The sequence below is a fragment of the Myotis nattereri genome (assembly GCF_964212035.1).
Source record: "Myotis nattereri genome assembly, chromosome: 3".
NCBI lineage: Eukaryota > Metazoa > Chordata > Mammalia > Chiroptera > Vespertilionidae > Myotis > Myotis nattereri.
In genome coordinates this window covers 113,338,944-113,358,203 of record NC_138077.1, presented here as the reverse complement: position 1 = coordinate 113,358,203, position 19,260 = coordinate 113,338,944, and the positions used below count along the sequence as shown (strand labels likewise).

The 19,260-nt window shown below is 46.1% G+C and overlaps 1 protein-coding gene and 1 pseudogene across 2 annotated transcripts in view; one reads left to right on the top strand and one right to left on the bottom strand.

Moving 5' to 3' along the window:
• PCOLCE2 (procollagen C-endopeptidase enhancer 2) overlaps window positions 1–19,260 on the bottom strand; it is a 262,103-nt gene that overhangs the window by 121,886 nt on the left and 120,957 nt on the right. The gene's annotated exons all lie outside the window — the stretch shown is intronic.
• LOC308516668 (DET1- and DDB1-associated protein 1-like) lies at window positions 11,319–11,627 on the top strand (annotated as a pseudogene). The gene has a single exon. The product of its transcript is annotated as a DET1- and DDB1-associated protein 1-like (transcript).

The following is a 19,260-nucleotide window of genomic DNA, read 5'->3' as shown; positions in this document are numbered from 1 at the left end:
CAAAATAAATGATTGTTTATTTTGCACTCATTTCAAGAATATGTTATCCAATAATATTAATGTTTTAGATATTTTATTTAAAAGTCATATTTTAAATTATAAAATGAAAATATTGCTCAATTTACTTTCTGGTAATGATTTGAAATGATCATAGTCAGAACATACTTCATTCTTAGGAGTAAGCTAAGTTTTCAAAATTTAAAATTAAAAGACAAAATATTAAACATGCCTAAATCGATAGAAAACCACTTAAGCATAAATATGCAACAGTATTTCTTTCTTGTTAAAAGATTTTAAAATTTTTACTTTAGAGAGAGAGAAAGAAACATTGATTGGCTGTCTCCTGCACCTGCCCTGACCAGGGATCGGACCCACAACCTAGGTATGTGCCCTGATGGGGAATACAGCCTGCTGCCACCTTTTGGTGTACAGGACAACACTCCAACCAACTAAGCCACAACTGTGTTCATATCCTCACTAAAGAGTTAGGATTCCAACACTGATGGTCCTGTTGTTGAAACACATTAGAAAGACATTAATGTCACCATGTGATATTAAAAGTATACTAAAACCCGTATTATTTGGTCTTACAAACACACATTTGACTTGGAACTACAGTTTTGAACAAAATTATAAACCTTAAATGTGCTGAGAAGCTTAATGTGTTAAAATTGAGATACACCCAAGTGGACTCTGAAAGTGTGTTTAAAGTCCACTTCTGTGAGACCAATTTTTGGATTTTAGACAAGTAGAATTGATATGGGCAGGGAGCCACAGAACTTCAGGCAGTAGGAAAAGGGTGAGATAGAGAGGACAAAAACTCTGTGGGTGGATTCTCCAAAGAAAAGTAGAGTGGTAGGTGGAATGATCCTTGTGATCCAAAGTATATATGACCCAGTCTTCTAATTCCCCTTTCCTCTGGCAACCACCAGAGGTGGTATTCTGTGTCTATGTCTGTTTTAATTTTGTTTGTTCATTTATTTTGTTCTTTGGATTCCACACATTAGTGAAATCATATGGTATTTGTCTTTCTCTGACTGCTTTCACTTAGTTTAATACCCTCTAAGTCTATCCATGTGCTGTTGCAAATGGTAAGATTTCATTCTTTTTTTGGCTGAGTAATATTCCATTATATGTATATATATACTAGGGGCCCGGTGCACGAAATTCGTGCACTGGGTGGGGGGGGGGTGTCCCTCAGCCCAGCCTGCCCCCTCTCACATACTGGGAGTCCTCAGGCGTTGACCCCCATCACCCTCCAATCACAGGATCGGCCCCTTGCCCAGGCCTGACACCTCTGCCAGAGGTGTCAGGCCTGGGCCTGGGACCCTCATTTCCCCCCATCACTGGTTCTGCCCCAGCCCAGGCCTGATGCCTCTGGCCCAGGTGTCAGGCCTGGGCAGGGGACCCCCAGACCCCTCCGATTGCTGGCTCAGCCCCTGGCCCAGGCCTGATGCCTCTGGCCCAGGATTCAGGCCTGGGCAGGGGACCCCCCTCTCCCCCCCCATCACCGGCTCCGCCCTTGCCCAGGCCTGATGCCTCGGCCAGAGGGGTCGACCCCCATCACCCTCCGATCGCCTGATCGGCCCCTTGCCCAGGCCTGACGCCTCCACCAGAGGTGTCAGGCTTGGACAGGGGACCCCCATCTCCCCCCATCACTGGCTCTGACCCCCGCCCAGGCCTGATGCCTCTGGCCCAGGAATCATGCCTGGGCAGGGGACCCCCATCTCCCTCTGATCTCTTGCTCCACCCCCCCGCCCAAGCCTGATGCCTCTGACCCATGCTTCAGGCCTGGGCAAGGGGACCATCATATCCCCCCAGTTCCTGGCTCCGCCCCCCACCCAGGCCTGATGCCTCTGGCCCAGGCATCAGGCCTGGGCAGGGGACCCCCAGCCCCCTCCGATTGCTGGCTCCGACCCCCGCCCAGGCCTGATGCCTCGGCCAGAGGAGTTGAATGTCACGGGTTGAGGGCGTGAGTGCGGTCGGACTCAGCAGCCGCCCCGTCCGGGTCTGCCGGCGGGATCGGGTCCCAGGCGACCGCCGGCACTCAAGCCCCCAATTGGGGGCGTGACTGTGGCGGACGCCGCAGCCGCCCCGCAGGCCCGCGTCCGGGTCTGCCGGCGGGATCGGGTCCGGGTTGGGGGCGTGAGTGTGGGCGGATGCCGCAGCCGCCCCGCCAGCCCGTGTCTGGGTCTGCCGGCGGGATCGGGTCTCGGGCGACTGCTGGCACTCACACCCCCAACCCGCTCTCGGATGGCGCTGTACCATCCTGCCTGCAATATGCAAATTAGCCACCATCTTTGTTGGTGGTTAACTGCCATCTTAGTTGGCAGTTAATTTGCATATCTCGCTGATTAGCCAATGAAAAGGGTATCAGTCGTATGCCAATTACCATTTTTCTCTTTTATTAGTGTAGATATATATATATATATCACAGTTGTTTTTTTATCCAGTCATCTATTGATGGGCACTTGGGTTGCTTTCATATCTTGGTGATTGTAAACAATGCCGCAATGAACATAGGAGTGCATATACTAGTATTCTTTCAAATTAGTGTTTTGGGTTTCTTCAGATAAATCCCCAGAAGTGGATTTGCTGGGTCATAAGACAGATCCATTTTTAATTTTTTGAGGAACTGAATGCAACTTTTTAGATACTATCAACATTTAGGAATTCCCCATAATCTTTGAATTCTGGTGCATAAATCCATGAGTAGATATTCTTGTGAAGAAGAATTTTTTGAATTAAAAGTTTGATTTTTTTTTTATGTCTGTGAACATACATTAGGAAGTACACCTCCCCCACTTTCTCCCAAGAATTAAATGTTGGAAAGGAATTGTACTGGTCCAGCTTCTTAGACAAACAACTGAGTCCACTCAGGCTAGTTCAAGCAGTAAAAGAGACACATTTAAAAATAGAAGGTATTCACATTACCATTAAGAGAATTAAAGAAACTGTTTTCTAGAACAATGGCCAAACTTTCACTTTAGAAATGGCCCAGTGAGAAATCTCTTGCCATTGCTGCCACCAAGACTAAGCACTAAATGCAAATATTCCAACTTGCTGCAATTGTGACTGCTATGAGCACATTGGATGCATTTCTGACCTGGAAAGCTCAGCCTGCAACACTCCTGCACCAAAAGCCAGACAGCTCTGTTGCCACCTATGGAACGAAACTTCATCACAGACCCCCATTCCTCATGCTGACCTCTTGAATCAAAGTCTCATATGCAAGTATATACGATTGGGAATGTCTGTGTCATATGGCTGCATCTCTGATGCAAGGAAGGCTAGGAATTCAACACTTTGTGGGGAATAATTCAACTGTAGAAATGCCCTCCAAATATTAAAAAGCTACTGAGAACACAATGGGCAGGTGCAGTATGATTAATGCCCATGACAGGGATCTATAAAGTTCAGTTAGCCTGTCTCCTTACATCCACTTGCTGAGAAAAAACAGTCCCAAGTGGGTCTTTATGTATAAGGATAAGGGGCAATGTAATGTCCATTAAATGAAATCAGCTGCACTCATCTGTCCATTCTGGACAAAGGAGTGAACTGCTTTTTACTGATTTGGAATAAAAATTTGTCCAATGAGATACTCATTAATAAATCAACATCATCATCCCTAATAGTTCTTGAGCACTTGTTATGAGCACATCAGATGCATTACACCAGGAACTGTGATAAGTGCTTTACAGTAATATTTCATTTAATTCTCTCAAAAACCCTGTGAAGTAAGAACAATTATCACCATTTAACAAATGAGGATTCTGACATTTATAGAGGTTAACTACTAATCCAATATCCGCAAAATATAAATAAAACACTGGGATTTGAACCTGGGCTAACAGGAAAGCTCAAGGTCTTGATTAATATTGCATGCCAATCCATCGGAGCCTGTCGTGGCACACATAATGCTTAGTGCACATGGAGATGGCAGTTGTAGTGGATAGACATTTATTTTTTATCCGAGATCACTGATTCCATTCACTGGTCCTCCGGCACCCAGATGAGTCATATGACCCAGGAGTGTTCAGAGAGCTCTTTCAGAACTTTTCTACTGGAGATAATACTGGGGAAATGTTTCTCCTGTGTGGTTCTGGTCAAGATGGCAGAATAAACAAACACTGTGCTCACTGCCTCCCAGGACCACTTCAAAATTGCAACTTAATTACAGAACAACCAACCTTATGAACCACCTGAAGATTAAATGAACAGAAGGCCTATACCTAAGGATATAAAGAAGAATCTATATCCAGACTGGTAGGAGGGGTGGAGACATGCAACAGGCTGGTCTCTCACCTACACGTGGCTATTAAGAAACAGGAGGTTGGCTAGAGAGATTAAAAATGGTGGCAGAGTAAGTGGTTGCTGGACAGAAATGCTCCCAGGAACAAACTGGAATTACAACTAAAATACAGAAAAACTTCCTGAATAATCAACAAAAGAGAATCCTGATACCTGAGGACTGAAAGTGGAGACCGCATAGAGACTGGTAGGAGGCGTGGAGGTGCAAAAGGGCTGGCTGGGTGCCCACAGATAGCAACTCAAGTTCCAGAGAGATATCTCAACTGTGGGCGGTTGCCACTGGGATCTAATACCCAAACTGGGCCCCCCAGCAGAGAGCACCAGAACTGAGAAGGGAACCCACATAACTTCTGGCTGCGAAAAGCAGCGGGGTTGCTGCCTGCCAGGGAGCAACAGCTGCAAATTCAAGCACACTCTTAAAGGGCCAATACATAAAACTCGCTGTGGAGCCATCAACCTTATTCTCTGGCAGAGGGAGGGCAGAATGGGCTGGAGCTGTGTGAGCAAAAGCCCGGTTTGGGTACTCAGGGGTTAGAGCTCAGAAGACAGACACCCCCAGTTTCCTGTGATGAGTTATTCCTTTACACACCTAGCAGAGGACATCTTTCCCACACAGATATTTGCCTTGCCTGGAGGGAAGAGAGTTGACCCACCCTATTGGAAAATACCATGCCCTGAGGCCACTGAAGAGTTTAAAAATAACAATTAGCCTCCTAGAAGAAGCAACTGCCCAACCCTGTTGAAAAAAAAAAAATCTCACCACACCTGAGGATAATTGCCTGGTGCAATTCTAGTCGGATTTCTATCAGTCTATAGAAAGAGTTGGTCTCTGGGGGCTTCGAGGCTTTGCCTAATCAAATTAGTCAGGAAAAGCATTTGACACTGTGCTGAACTAGAGATTGAGAGGCATAGAGGATATACCTAATATATAGTCACAAATCCAAACAGGCATTCAAAATGAGGAGACAAAGAAACAACCCCCAAATGAAAAAAAACAAGAGAATTCTACAGAAGAGATAAATGAAGCAGCGATAAGAAATTTATCTGAAACAGAGTTCAGAGTAACAATGGTAAAGATACTCAAAAGCATGAAAAAAGATATAGTAACTATGAAAACAGAAATAAAAATGACATAGCACAAATAATGAATACATTGGAAGGAATACACAGCAGGTTAGGGGGAGTTGAGGATCAAATCAGTGAATTAGAAGACAGGGTAGAAAACAATCACTCAGAGAACCAAAAAGAAAAAAAAACATTACAAAAAAGAAAAGAAAAGAAGGAAAGCATAAGGGATCTATGGGACAATGTGAAACATAACACTATTTGAATACCTTTCCTAGTATAGGAAAAAGTCATACAAGTTCAGAAGGCACAAAGAACCCCAAGCAAGAAGAACCCAAACAGGCCCATGCCCACACACATTGTAATTAAAATGCCAAAAATTAAAGACAAAGAATCTCAAAGGCAGCAAGAGAAAATCAAACTGTTACCTACAAAGGAGCTCCGATAATGCTAACATCTGATTTCTCATCAGAAACTTTCGAGTTCAGAAGAGAATGGCATGAATTACTCAAGGTAATGGAAAGCAAGGATCTGAGACCAACATTATTATATCCAGCAAGGCTATCATTCAAAATAGATGGTCAGCCGAAACGGGTTTGGCTCAGTGGATAGAGCGTCGGCTTGCGGACTGAAAGGTCCCAGGTTCGATTCCGGTCAAGGGCATGTACCTGGGTTGCGGGCACATCCCCAGTAGGAGATGTGCAGGAGGCAGCTGATCGATGTCTCTCTCATCGATGTTTCTAGCTCTTTATCTCTCTCCCTTCCTCTCTGTAAAAAATCAATAAAATATATTTTAAAAATAAATACAAAATAGATGGTCAAACAAAGAGCTTCCCAGACCAAAAAAAAAAGCCTGAAGTAGTACATCACTACCAAGCCAGCATTACAAGAAATGTTAAAGTAATTGATGTAATGTGTGGGGAGCTGATATAGGGTTAAGCCTCGGACTGACCTGTGGGCAAAGTCACAAACAATTCCCAGCTTAGAGGGCACAGTCCTCTTAGCATAATTAGGCTTGACCTTATAACACTCCCTAGATCTTATCTGGGAAGCTAATGGGCTGAGGAAGTGCAGGAAGTGTAACCATGGTCAAAACAAGTGAAACTCACAAGAACTGTGTAACTATGGAAACCACTACCTTATTTACCTCTCACTATAAAATAAAGGCTCAGCTTGCCTTGGGATCTTTCTCTGTGGCCTCAGCCAGGCACAGGGAAGATCCACGGAGACTAAGGAAAGCTAGAGAGTTCTGAATGCTGTCTCTGTGTAAAACATTCTTCGCCGACTCAGTCCACACCTTTGGGAACCCCTGGACCGCTGGGGCTGGACCCCAGCATATGGTGCCCAGACAGGCCGAACAGGATTCCCCTAGGTAAGCCCCCCCCCCCCATGGAGAACCCCCACACTCGGGACGGATAGGACTCCACCAGGGTGCTGCAGACCCCCTATAGAGGATAAGTAGGGTAAGAAGGTGGATAGTACAGAACTTAGATTGAGAAGATGTACCATACTGAGTCTAAAGGAAAAAGACTCTGTATTGATCTTTAAACACATATGCTTGCTAGCAGAGGAGTTAAGGTTACTCCCAGTCAGACAGAATGTTTTATAGAAGTGTGTCCATGCTTTTCTGAGAAGGAAAGGTGCTGGAAAGGTAAATGTAGAGGCATGGGAGAAGGTAGGCCCAAGGAGCCTTATCCTTAACCCCACTGCAGCCTTTCCACCCAGGGAAAGTGCAGGACTGGCAAGCTCTCCCTGGGGTGATAGATCAGGACTCAGGTAATAACGGAAAGTGCCAATCCTACTCTTAAAATGGATACAAGAGAGCATTTGGGGTTTTTCTTTTTAATGCCTGTTTTGGATTGAGTAAATGCATTTTACTTAGTTTTAACATATCAAAGTTAGCTCTTGACACAAAAGGAAAAACTAACAGTTTGGCTCAAAATTGGGGTTTTGTTTTGAAGTGCTGAGGCTCAGGGGTGGAGTCAATTCAAGGTAGAAATGTGAAGCTACGGCTTTTGGGGTTGAAGTGGGAAGTTGTGAATACAGAGGAGTTATGTATGTTTATATATGGTCAGAATTCCATCAATGTAAACCTTTTCTATAAAAACAAAAAAGGGGAGAATAATGTTATATGTTAGATTTTTTGGAAATACAACGCAGAGGGTTGTACAGCAGCCAAAAGGCATCAGGCCTCCTGTACAATAGCCTCTGCCGACTTAGCCCAGTGGAAGGATGCAAACCAGACAAGAGTTTTACAAGATCTAGTAATGATGTGGGGAAGAGGTTGTGTTTTGTATCTTTCCAGAAGGAGCAGCCTCTGCCTCCCTCCTGGGGACCGTCACCCCTGGGAGGCCGAGTCAGCACACCTGACCAGTGCCTGTCTGCAGCAGATGTGCAGCCCTGAGCTGGAACCACCTGTCCATTGGAAGGATCACACGTGCCTCCTATTTGTCTGTCCTTATGTCCCAGCTTTGCCCCACATCTCCTTTCCTTTTTCTTTTCTTCTCAATCTGACTACTTGTTTGCTGGTTCTTTGGCCTTTCTCCTTCTCTCCTGAACACAGCCTTTTCTAGATTCTCCCTACCATACTGTTCCAGGAAAGGCACCTCCCTTTTCTGCCATGACTGGGAGTGTCTGGTATATGCCCCATACTTGGAGTTGTCTTGTACCAAGAGCCTGACATCATGGGCTGAGAAAGCCCTGTCCCAGGCCCACAGCTGTTGCCTGAGTTCTCTGTTCTTGCTGAGGTCATGGTGGCTGGTACCATGGATCTGTCTCTCGCCCAATGGTGTGAGCTGGGCCCTCCCTGGAGAAGAAACCTGGGTTCCCCAAGATATGTGACCAGAGCCGGAGCTCCGCCAGCAGGCGAGGGGAACCCAAGGCAGGTGCTGGGCATGGAGGCTACAGGGGCATACTGAACCTCACATCACCCTGCATGGCCCCGGAGGATGGCTGGTTAGCCAAAGACGGGTAAGATTCCTCAGGGAGGAACAACCTAAGACAGGCACAGTCGCAGAGGGGCCAGCAGGAGAGAACTTGGGGGTCAACAGAGGTGGGGCACAGATCCTCACCCCCCCAATTATGCAGGGGCTTGAACACTCGCCCCTTCTGAGGGAGGTCTCCTGCCCCCATGGCTGCTTCTCGCTTCCCAAGCCCAACTCAGATTGGGACCCAGATAACAGAATGATACTTGGCCCAGCTCAGATCGGGAACAGAAAGAGACTTGGCCCTACTCAGATCGGGACCCAGGTAAAGACAGAGACTGGCTGACAGCAGCTGCCCTCTCACTGCAACAGGGTTTGTTTTGACCATTTCTACCTTGGACCACAGGGAAAGGGGCAGCTGAAGAAAAGGGCTGTGTCAGGATGCTGCCTTCTTCCCTTTCTTCTTCCTCTTTTTTCTAAACACTTCCATGCCTTGTAGTTCTTTTGCTTTCTCTTCTTTTTCTCTACTATCCTCCATCTCCGCCTCATCCTCCTCCTCCCCAGTATCATCCATATCAGCTGACCCAGAGGGCACAGCTGACTCCTCCCCAGACACTGACACCACCATCAAACGTGGCCCTGATGGACCCTTTGATCCAGTCGTACAATGTGCTGACACTTCTGGAAGCCCGTCGCCAGTGATGACACCTGTTAGCCAGATCAACAAGGACAACCAATCCACCGACTTGGGGTCAGCTGAAGAAGTTAACAACTGAGGCCCAGCAGATGGTAGAAAAGCAAGAAGTGAAAGCTACTCTCTCAGCCAAGTTGGAGGACCCTGAGTAAATCTTCAAAAGAAACTTTCATTTGGTAGAAAAATGTTACTGTGGTTTGTTTCTCACTTATTGCTGTTTTGCATTGCCATTGTTTTATTATTCTTACTAGTTTTAAAAATGCTATGTTCAAGTTTTAAAATGTTTTGGGTTTTGCATTGGCATTGTTTTGTTATTGTTTTAATAGCCAGAGTTTTGTTCTTGATGCTTAAGTTTGATGCTTAAGTTTTACTGTCATTATGGTAGCTTAAAAACTCTCATTATAGTAGCTTAAAAAATAAAAGAAGGGTGAGATGTGGGGAGCTGATATAGGGTTAAGCCTCGGACTGACCTGTGGGCAAAGTCACAAACAATTCCCAGCTTAGAGGGCACAGTCCTCTTAGCATAATTAGGCTTGACCTTATAACACTCCCTAGATCTTATCTGGGAAGCTAATGGGCTGAGGAAGTGCAGGAAGTGTAACCATGGTCAAAACAAGTGAAACTCACAAGAACTGTGTAACTATGGAAACCACTACCTTATTTACCTCTCACTATAAAATAAAGGCTCAGCTTGCCTTGGGATCTTTCTCTGTGGCCTCAGCCAGGCACAGGGAAGATCCACGGAGACTAAGGAAAGCTAGAGAGTTCTGAATGCTGTCTCTGTGTAAAACATTCTTCGCTGACTCAGTCCACACCTTTGGGAACCCCTGGACCGCTGAGGCTGGGCCCCAGCAGTAATGCGAAGAAGAAATAGAGAGGGAAACCTAGCTGTACAGAATTAAAATGGCAATAAATAAGTATCTATCAATGATAATCCTGAATGTAATTGGATTAAATGCTCCAATCAAAAGGCATAGGGTAGCTGAATGGATACAAAAAATGACCCAATTATATGCTGTCTATAAGAAACCCACCTCAGAACAAAAAACACACACAGGATGAGAGTGAAGGAATGGGAAAAAGTTTATCCGTGCAAATAGAAAAGAAAAAAGCTGGAGTAGCAATACTCATATCTGACAAAATAGACTTCAAAATGAAGGCCATCACAAGAGACAACAAAGGTCACTCCATAATACTAAAGGGATCCATCCAAAAAGAATATATAACCTTGTTAAACATATATGCACCCAATATAGGAACACCTAATTATATAAAAAACACTTCTAGATGACTTTAGCAGAGAGATTGACAACAATACAGTTATAGTAGGGGACTTTAACACCCTGCTGACTTCACTGGATAGATCTTCCAGACAAAAAATTAATAAGGAAACAGTGACTCTAAAGGATACACTGATCAGATGATCAGATGGATTTATTGACATTTATACGACATTTCACGCCAAAGCAGAAGAATATACATTCTTCTCAAGTACACGTGGGTTATTCACAAAGAAAGACCACATGCTAGGACACAAAACAAGTCCCTACAAGGTCAAGAAGATTGAAAGCATCATCTTAGACCACAGTGGAATGAAATTAAATCAACTACAGTAAAACACCCAAAAACATTCAAACACATGGAGGCTAAATAGCATGTTATTAAACAACTAGAGGCCTGATGCACAAACTTTTGTACAAAGGGCTCAGCCCCCATCACTGCAGCAGCTGCCTTGGCCCCCACTGCTACAGCGGCTGCCTCTGCCTCGGCCCCTGCCACCACAGCTTCATCTGGAAGGTCGTCCAGAATATTACACTTTTATTATTATAGATGAATGGGTTACCAATGAGATCAAGAAAAAAATAAAAAAGCTTCCTGGAAACAAATGAAAATGAACACAGAATAACCAAAAATCTCTGGGACACAGCAAAAGCAGTCCTGAGAGGGAAGTTCAGAGCAATACAGGCATACCTCAAAAAAAAAAAACACACAAGAAAAATCAGCAATAAACTATTTAACCCTAAACTTAAACAACTAGGAAGAAAGCAACAAGAAAATACAAGAGTAAAAAGAAGAAAATAATAAAAATTACAGCAGAAATAAATAACATAGAGACTGAAAAAAAAAATCAATGAAACCAAGAGCTGGTTCTTTAAAAGGATAAACAAAATTGATGAACCATTAGCCAGACTCATCAAGAAATGAAGACTGAAGAGGCTGTAGCATGGCTGGAAGTTATTGTGCGCTGGCAGCTAAGAAGGTGGCTGTGGGGGCTGCTGTGGCGGCTGAGGCAGTAGCTGAGGTGGGGACAGAGGAAGCAGATGATGGCATATTTTTTTAAAGGACTGCCAGTCTACAACAAAAGCAATTTTAGTCAATTTCCTGCCGACTCTGTGTGTAAAGCTTCAAATAAATGCCCTTCAGTCTACATGTCCACTCGCAAGTACCCATCTAAACAGATTATTGTGACAGAAAAAACAAATATCCTTTTGTGCTACCTACATCAGCAATGGGACAAAAAGAACACTGCCAAGAAGAGAGATTAGGAACAAGTGGACATCAAGGGCGAGAGCTCAGCGCCTCCCCGCAAGGTCGCATGGACCAACAGCCCAGACATGCATGAGGACACTTAACTGATGTCTTATCTGCTCCTCACCCGCCTTCCCTGTGTAAGCATCCTTCCAACCCTCCCCACTGGTTCACATACCCACACCCTGCCATGCACACCACTTTCAACCTTATAGAGGCCAGTGTATTTATTTTCCTTGAGTCTTTATTTATGCTATAAAATGTACCGAGCGATGATTAAAGGGGATGTCAGACCCAGTAGTGTGATGTTGGTAGATGCTTCTTGAAAAACAACATTCTTATTCATTACCCAACCCCACTCCAGACCCCCTCCTCCTGCTCACCAGTCCTCTGGAGAATCAGAGTGTGTCTTTGAGTGTCTAGAGATAAATCCTGCTGCAGCTGGGTGACAGAGGTGGGGCCCTGCTTCCCACTTCCATCCCCTGGTCTGGCCTTAAAGACTTGGCCTTGACACCTGTTCCAATGTGAAGGAAAACCCCTATTCTGTAAAACTACTGTTTGGAATTCTCTGCTATTCTTTGGATGGCCTCTTATTCTGAAAAAGTAACTTTGCTTTCTAGCCTGCTTGAATAGTGGAGGAGATAAACTTAGCTATCTGACCTTGTAGGCCAGAGACTAGATACACCCAATGCCATGCCAGGTGCATTTTTTAATTGGATAGAACTGTATAGTTTTCAAGGCCGCTGCCAGCAAGCACACAAAGGGCTGGCTCTTCTATAAAAAGGGAAGTTCTGCTTGTAGCTTTGCTTAGATTTGGATTCATTTCCCTAGGCCCGCTGTGGTGAATAAATGGTAACTCCAAACTCTCAGAGTGCTGTTTGGTTCTGGTCCGGTTTTTTCTGTAACACCAACAGGATGTATTCCGTGCCCGAACCCTGCTCTGAGAATACACCACAGGAAGAAGTCAACCCTTTAAGATAATTCTCTTAAGTCATTTTATCATGGACTGGTGCATGCTCAGTGTCCACCCCAATTACAGGATCTTTCCCCCTGGGGAAAAAAAAAGGAAAGAAAAAGAAAAAAAGAAACTAAGACTGAAGACTCAAGAAAATAAAATAAAAAATGAAAGTGGAGAAGTAACCATTGACACCACCGAAATAAAAAGGATTGTAAGAAAATAATATGAACAACTATATGCCAACAAGTTGGAAAATCTGGATGAAATGTACAAAAAACTAGAAAAATACAATCTCCTAAAACTGAATCAGAAAACCCGAATAGGCCATTAACAACTGATGAAATAGAAGCAGTAATCTAATCTAATAAAAGAGAAACATGCATATCAACCGTACCTTCATTACACCCCCAAGCCACGCCCACCAGCCAATCAGAGCGACTATATGCAAATTAACCCAACCAAGATGGCGGCCGGCAGCCACAGAGCTGGAGCAAGCAGGAGGCTTGGTTGCCCTGGTGATGGAGGAAGCCAAGCTTCCTGCCTGCCCTGGCCGGCTGTGGCCTCTGCTAAAGGCAACAAAGTTTCACTAATAGAAGATAAATAAATCCTAGATACCCGCTTCCAGCCAGCCTCCACTGGGAGCTTGGGTAGCTGGGGACCGTGGCCAGCCTGAAAACAGCCATCAGCCCCTGACCCAGGCTGGCCAGGCACCCCAGGGGGGAACGCCACACTGAAAGGGCTATGACCAGCCTGCAAACAGCCATCAGCCCCTCACCCAGACTGGACAGGCACCCCAGCAGGACCCTCCACCCTGAAGGGGGTGTGGCCAGCCTGCAAATGGCCCTCAGCCCCTTACACAGGCTGGCCAGGCACCCCAGTAGGTATCCCCACCCTGAAGGGGCTGTGGCCAGCCTGAAAACAGCCCTTAGCCCCTCACCCAGGCTGGTCAGGCACCCCAGCAGGGACCCCCACCCTGAAGGGGCTGTGGCCAACCTGCAAACAGCCATCAGCCCCTCACCCAGGCTGGTCAGGCACCCCAGCAGGGACCCCCACCCTGAAGGGGCTGTGGCCAACCTGCAAACAGCCCTCAGCCCCTCACCCACGCTGGCCAGGCACTCCAGCAGGGACCCTCACCCTGAAGGGGGTGTGGCCAGTCTGAAAATGGCCCTCAGCCCCTCATACAGGCTGGCCAGGCACCCCAGCAGGAACCCCACCCTGATCCCGGACACCCTCAAGGCAAACCAGCCAACCCCCACCCATAAACCAGACATATAATAAAAGAGTAATATGTAAATTGACCAGCAGAACGACTGGGAATGACTGGTCACTATGACACACACTGACCATCAAGGGGCCGACGCTCAATGCAGGAGCTGCCCCCGGTGGTCAGTGCGCTCCCACAGGGGGAGCTCTGCTCAGCCACAAGCCAGGCTGATGGCTGCCAGCCCAGCAGTGATTGCGGGAACCTCTCCCGCCTCCTCAGCAGCTCAAAGGATGTCCGACTGAACTTTAGGCCTGGTCCCCGCTGGCAAGTGGACATCCTCTGAGGGCTCCTGGGCTGCCAGAGGGATGTCTGACTGCCAGCTTAGGCCCGATCCCCCTGGGGATCGGGCCTAAGCCAGCAGGTGGACATCCCCCGAGGGGTCCCAGACTGCGAGAGGGCACAGGCTGGGCTGAGGGATCCCCCCCGAGTGCACAAATTTTTGTGCACCGGGCCTCTAGTAATAATAATAATAATAATAATAATAATAATAATAATAAAACTACGAGAAAAACAAAAGCCCTGGCTTCACAGGGGAGTTATAACAAACATTCAAAGATGAAAATTAAACCTATACTCCTCAAACTATTCCAAAAAATCCAAGAGGAAGGAACACTTCCAAACTATTTTTACAAGGACAGCATTATCCTAATTTCAAAACCAGATAAAGACACTACAAAGAAAAAAGAATTACAGGCCAATATCCTTGATGAACATAGATGCTAAAATCCTCAACAAAATTCTAGCAAATTGGATTCAACATTACATTAGAAAGATCATACACCATGACCAAGTGGGATTTATTCCGGGGTTGCAAGGATGGTAAAATATCTGCAATTCAATAAATGCAATACTTCACATAAACAAACTGAGAGACAAAAATCACATAATCATATCAATCGATGAAGAAAAAGCATTTGAAAAAATCCAACACCCGATCGAGGAGACAAAATGGTGGCAGTATAGACAGACATGTCCCGTGCCTTGTCCGGGAGCAGATAGGGTGAGCAGCTGAAACGAGTAACATTCAGCCCGAATTGGCAGAGGAGATTCACTTGGGAGACAGTTTGCAGCCGGGAAAGGCAGAGTACTCCTGGAGAAAGGTAAAGCCAAGGCTCTGGGAGGGATAATCGGCCAGACCTCTGAGCTCTGAGGATCAGAGTGAATCCACACGGCACTGGCTTGGGCCACGTCCCTTGGGACAGGAACAGTGGAAAGAAAGTACACAGAACTGCTGGTCGGCAGGGGATTCTAGATCTGGGTCCACAACCAGGAAAGGCTGAAGAGTGTCGGCAGGAGAGGAGTGTTTAGAGGTGGAGCCTCTTCAGCCTCTGTGGCTTGTGCCTTTCTTCATAGAGCCTAGTGCATAGGACCTTTTGGATACAGACACTTACCCGTGGCTGGAGTGTGAGAGAAGGTACGGAATTGTGGAATCTGGGAAAAGGAGGGTCCAGGAGAAGTGGCAGCGAGTTTGGTGCTGAGTCATGCCTGAGCCTGGGACCTTTTTCTTCCTTTTTCTTTTCTCTCTTATCTTTTTCACTCTCTTTGTTATCATTTATGCTCTCTTTTCTCACCCCTAATTCACTTTTTTCAGGTGGTCACTTGTAGTGAGGTTATTATTGTCCTGAGTACATTTGTGCTTTGGTTTGTGTTGTGTCTTGTCAAGGTGAATTTTATCCTGTTGGCCAGGTGCTAGAGAGTGAGCTTCATAACCAGACACCTGGAGAGGAAACTCCATCCACAAACGGGTCAATAACACACCAGACCCAACTACAGAGGCAAGAAGAAGGCGGCAGTGAGGGAGAAAGCGTGAGTCAGTGAGGGACCAAAAGAGGAGTGTGTGGTCATGTGGGATGTGTGTGTGTGTATATGAGTGAGGCACGGGTAGATCCCACAGGACCTTCAGGGTCAGGCTAAATGGGCCCGCTTAACTAGGCAGCCTCCGCTACCGTTGTAAGCAGTTCTGGGAGGCTGGCTTTTCCTCAGAAGCCTAGCATTTTTAAGGGGAGAGCTGCTGTAACTGGGAGCCAGGCCTCACCCCCAACCAGGGTGCCCTCTGATAACACCTGGGACTCTACAGACACCCCTGCCAGGGACCTGCTACCTTGGCTGTGGTCCCACGGTCAACGAGTCTCCAGCCACCCTGGGCACAAGCTTCTGTGAGGTCTGAGTGTGCTCCCCTCTGAACGGACCAATGCCTTAGTCCGGGGCATGGCAACCAAATAAGCAGCAGACATGTGAGCAGCCCACTCCTGTCCAAGGAGCAGAAGCCCCATGAGCAGCCTGCCCCAGGCCTAAGAGCAGAAGCCTCACGTGGCCTGCCCCTGTCCAAGGAGCAGCAGCTGTAGGCTGTGTGAGCGGCCTGCTCCCTCATCTGAGGAGCAGCAACCACGTGAGCAGCCTGCCCCATCTGAGGAGCAGTAGGTGTGTGAGAAACCTGCCCCCATCTGAGGAGCAGCAGATGCACAAGCAGTCTTCCCTCATATGAGGAGCAGCAGTGGTGTGAGCAGCCCATACCCATATGAGGAACAGCATAAGCAACCCGCTCCCATTCAAGGACCAGTATCTGCCTGAGCAGCCTGCCCCAATCTGAGGAGCAGCAGCCACACAAGAAGACCGCCCATGTCCGAGGAGCGGCAGCCCTGTGCAGTCGACACTGGTCCGAGAAGCAGCAGACACACACAGCTGACACCTCTCCAATGAGCAGCAGCTGGGTGAGCAGCCTGCCCCCATCTGAGGAGCAGCAGACACACATGCAGCTCGCTCCCACCCGAAGAGAAGCAGCCACACAAGCAGCCCATCCCCTGTCAGAGGAGCAGCAGCCATGCAAGCAGACAGCCCCCGTATGAGGAGCAGCAGCTGCACGTGAAGCTCACTCTGGCCTGAGGAGCAGCAGATGCCCGAGCAGACAGACCAACCACATCTGAGGAGCGGCAGCCCTGCGCAGCCCACACTGGTCCATGGAGCAACAGCCATACGCAGTATGCACCAGTCCGACAAGCAGCAGCTGGGTGAGCATCCCACCCTCATCCAAGGAGCAGCAGCTGCATGTGCAGCTCACTCCCGCCCGAGGAGCAGAAGCCACACAAGCAGCCCATCGCCCATCTGAAGAGCAGCCCACACCCATACGAGGAGCAATAGCCCTGTGAGCAACCTGCCACTGTCCAAAGAGCGGCAGCCTCATGAGCAGCCTGCCCGATCTGAGGAACAGCAGCAGTGTATAGCCAGCCCTGATCCAAGGAGCAGCAGCCACGTGAGCAGTCTGTGCCCATCCGAGGAACAGAAGCCACGTGAACAGCTCACTCCTGTCCAAGGAGCAGCAGCCACGCTCAGCCCACCCCTACCTGAAGAGCAGCAGCCTCGTGATCAGCTCACCCCAGTCCAAGGAGCAACAGCTCTGCGAGTAGCCTCACCTACCAGCCAGAGGAGACACCGCTGTGCGAACAGCACCCACCAGAGGAGCTGCTGCAAACTGAGGAGCAGCCACTACCATGACCGCCTGAGGAGCAACTGCACCCAAGGGAACCACTGCTACCCAAGGAGTAACCCCTGCACGACTCGCTAGATCAGTCGGTGAGACCAAAAATGGGTAGACAAAGATACACCCAAAGCAAAGAAAAGGAGGAATCACCAGAAAGGCAGCTAAGTGAAACAGAGGCATGCAATATGTCAGAAAAAGAATTCAGACTAAGGGTCCTAGAGTGCATAAATCGGATAGAGGAAGAAAATCAACAACTTATCTAAGATTCAAGAAGAAATGGATGAAAAACTCAATAACTTATATAAGAATCAAGAAGAAATGAAGAGTGATATAGCTTCAATAAAAAACACCATGGAAAGTTTCAACAGTAGACTAGGAGAAGCGGAGGACTGAATTAGTGAATTAGAAGACAGGGAAGCAAAACACACCCAAACTAAACTGCAATTGGAGAAAAAATTAAAAGACAGGAGGAGAGACTAAGGGAGCTATGGAACAACATGAAATGAAGCAACATATGAATAATAGGGGTTCAAGAACAACATGAAGAGGAACAAGGGTTAGAAAACTTATTTGAGGAAATAATGTCATGAAACTTCCCTGAGGTGGGGAAGAAAAAAGTCACACAAGCACAGAGAGTTCCAAACAAGGTGAACCTGAAAAGACCAACACCAAGACACATCATAATTGCCATGGCAAATGTTCTGGACAAAGAGAGAATCTTAAAGGCTGCAAGAGAGAGACAGAAAGTTACATACAAGGGATCTCCCATTAGATTATCAAATGATTTCTCAACAGAAACACATCAGGCCAGAAAAGAATGGACAGAAATTTACAAAGTGATGCAAAGCAAGGGACTGAATCCAAGAATACTCTATCCAGCAAGACTATCATTCAAAATTGAAGGGGAAATAAGAAGCTTCACAGACAAAAAAAGGCTAAGGGAGTTTATCATCACCAAGCCAGCAATGCAAGAAATGCTAAATAGACTGGTGTTAAAAGAAGAAATAAAAATCCCAGAAAGAAAACAGCCACACACAAAAAAAGAAATGGCTACAAACAAGTACCTTTCAATAATAACTTTAAATTTAAATGGCCTGAATGCTCCAATCAAAAGACATAGAGTGGCTGAATGGATAAAAACACATGACCCACATATTTGCTGTCTACAAGAACCTCACCTCAGAATAAGGGATTCACACAGACCAAAAGTGAAGGGATGGAAAAATATCTTTCAGGCAAATGTAAATGAAAAAAAAGCTGGGGTAGCAATACTTATATTGGACAATATAGATCTCAAAGTGAAGGCCATAACAAGAGATAAGGAAGGCCACTTCATAATACTAAAGGGATCGATACAACAAGAGGATATAACCTTGATAAACATATATACACCCAATGTAGGAGCACCCAAATACATTTAAAAAAACTCCTGGAAGACATCAAGGGAGAGATAGACAACAATACAATCATAGTAGGGGACTGTAATACACTACTGACATCATTGGATAAATCCTGTAGACAAAAAATCAGCCAAGAAATAGCAATCCTAAATGACCCACTAGATAGGTTGGACTTAATTGACATCTTTAAAACATTTCACCCCAAAGCCGCGAAATATACATTCTTCTCAAGTGCACATGGGACATTTTCAAAAATAGACTACATATTGGGTCACAAGCAAAGTCTTCCCAAATTCAAGAAGATTGAAATCATACCAAGCATCTTCTCAGACCACAATGGCATAATATTAGAAATAAAGTACAATAAAAACAATCCAAAACACTCTGACACTTGGAAGCTAAATAGCATGTTATTAAATATTGATTGGGCTACCAATGAGATCAAAGAAGAAATTAGAAACATCATGGAAACTAATGACAATGAAAACACAACAATCCAAAACCTATGGGACACAATGAAAGCAGTCCTTTGAGGGAAGTTTATAGCGCTACAGGCCTATCTCAAAAAAAAAAAAAAAAGAAAAAAATGGTAGTAAATCAGCTAACTCTACAAATTAAGGAATTAGAAAGAGAGCAA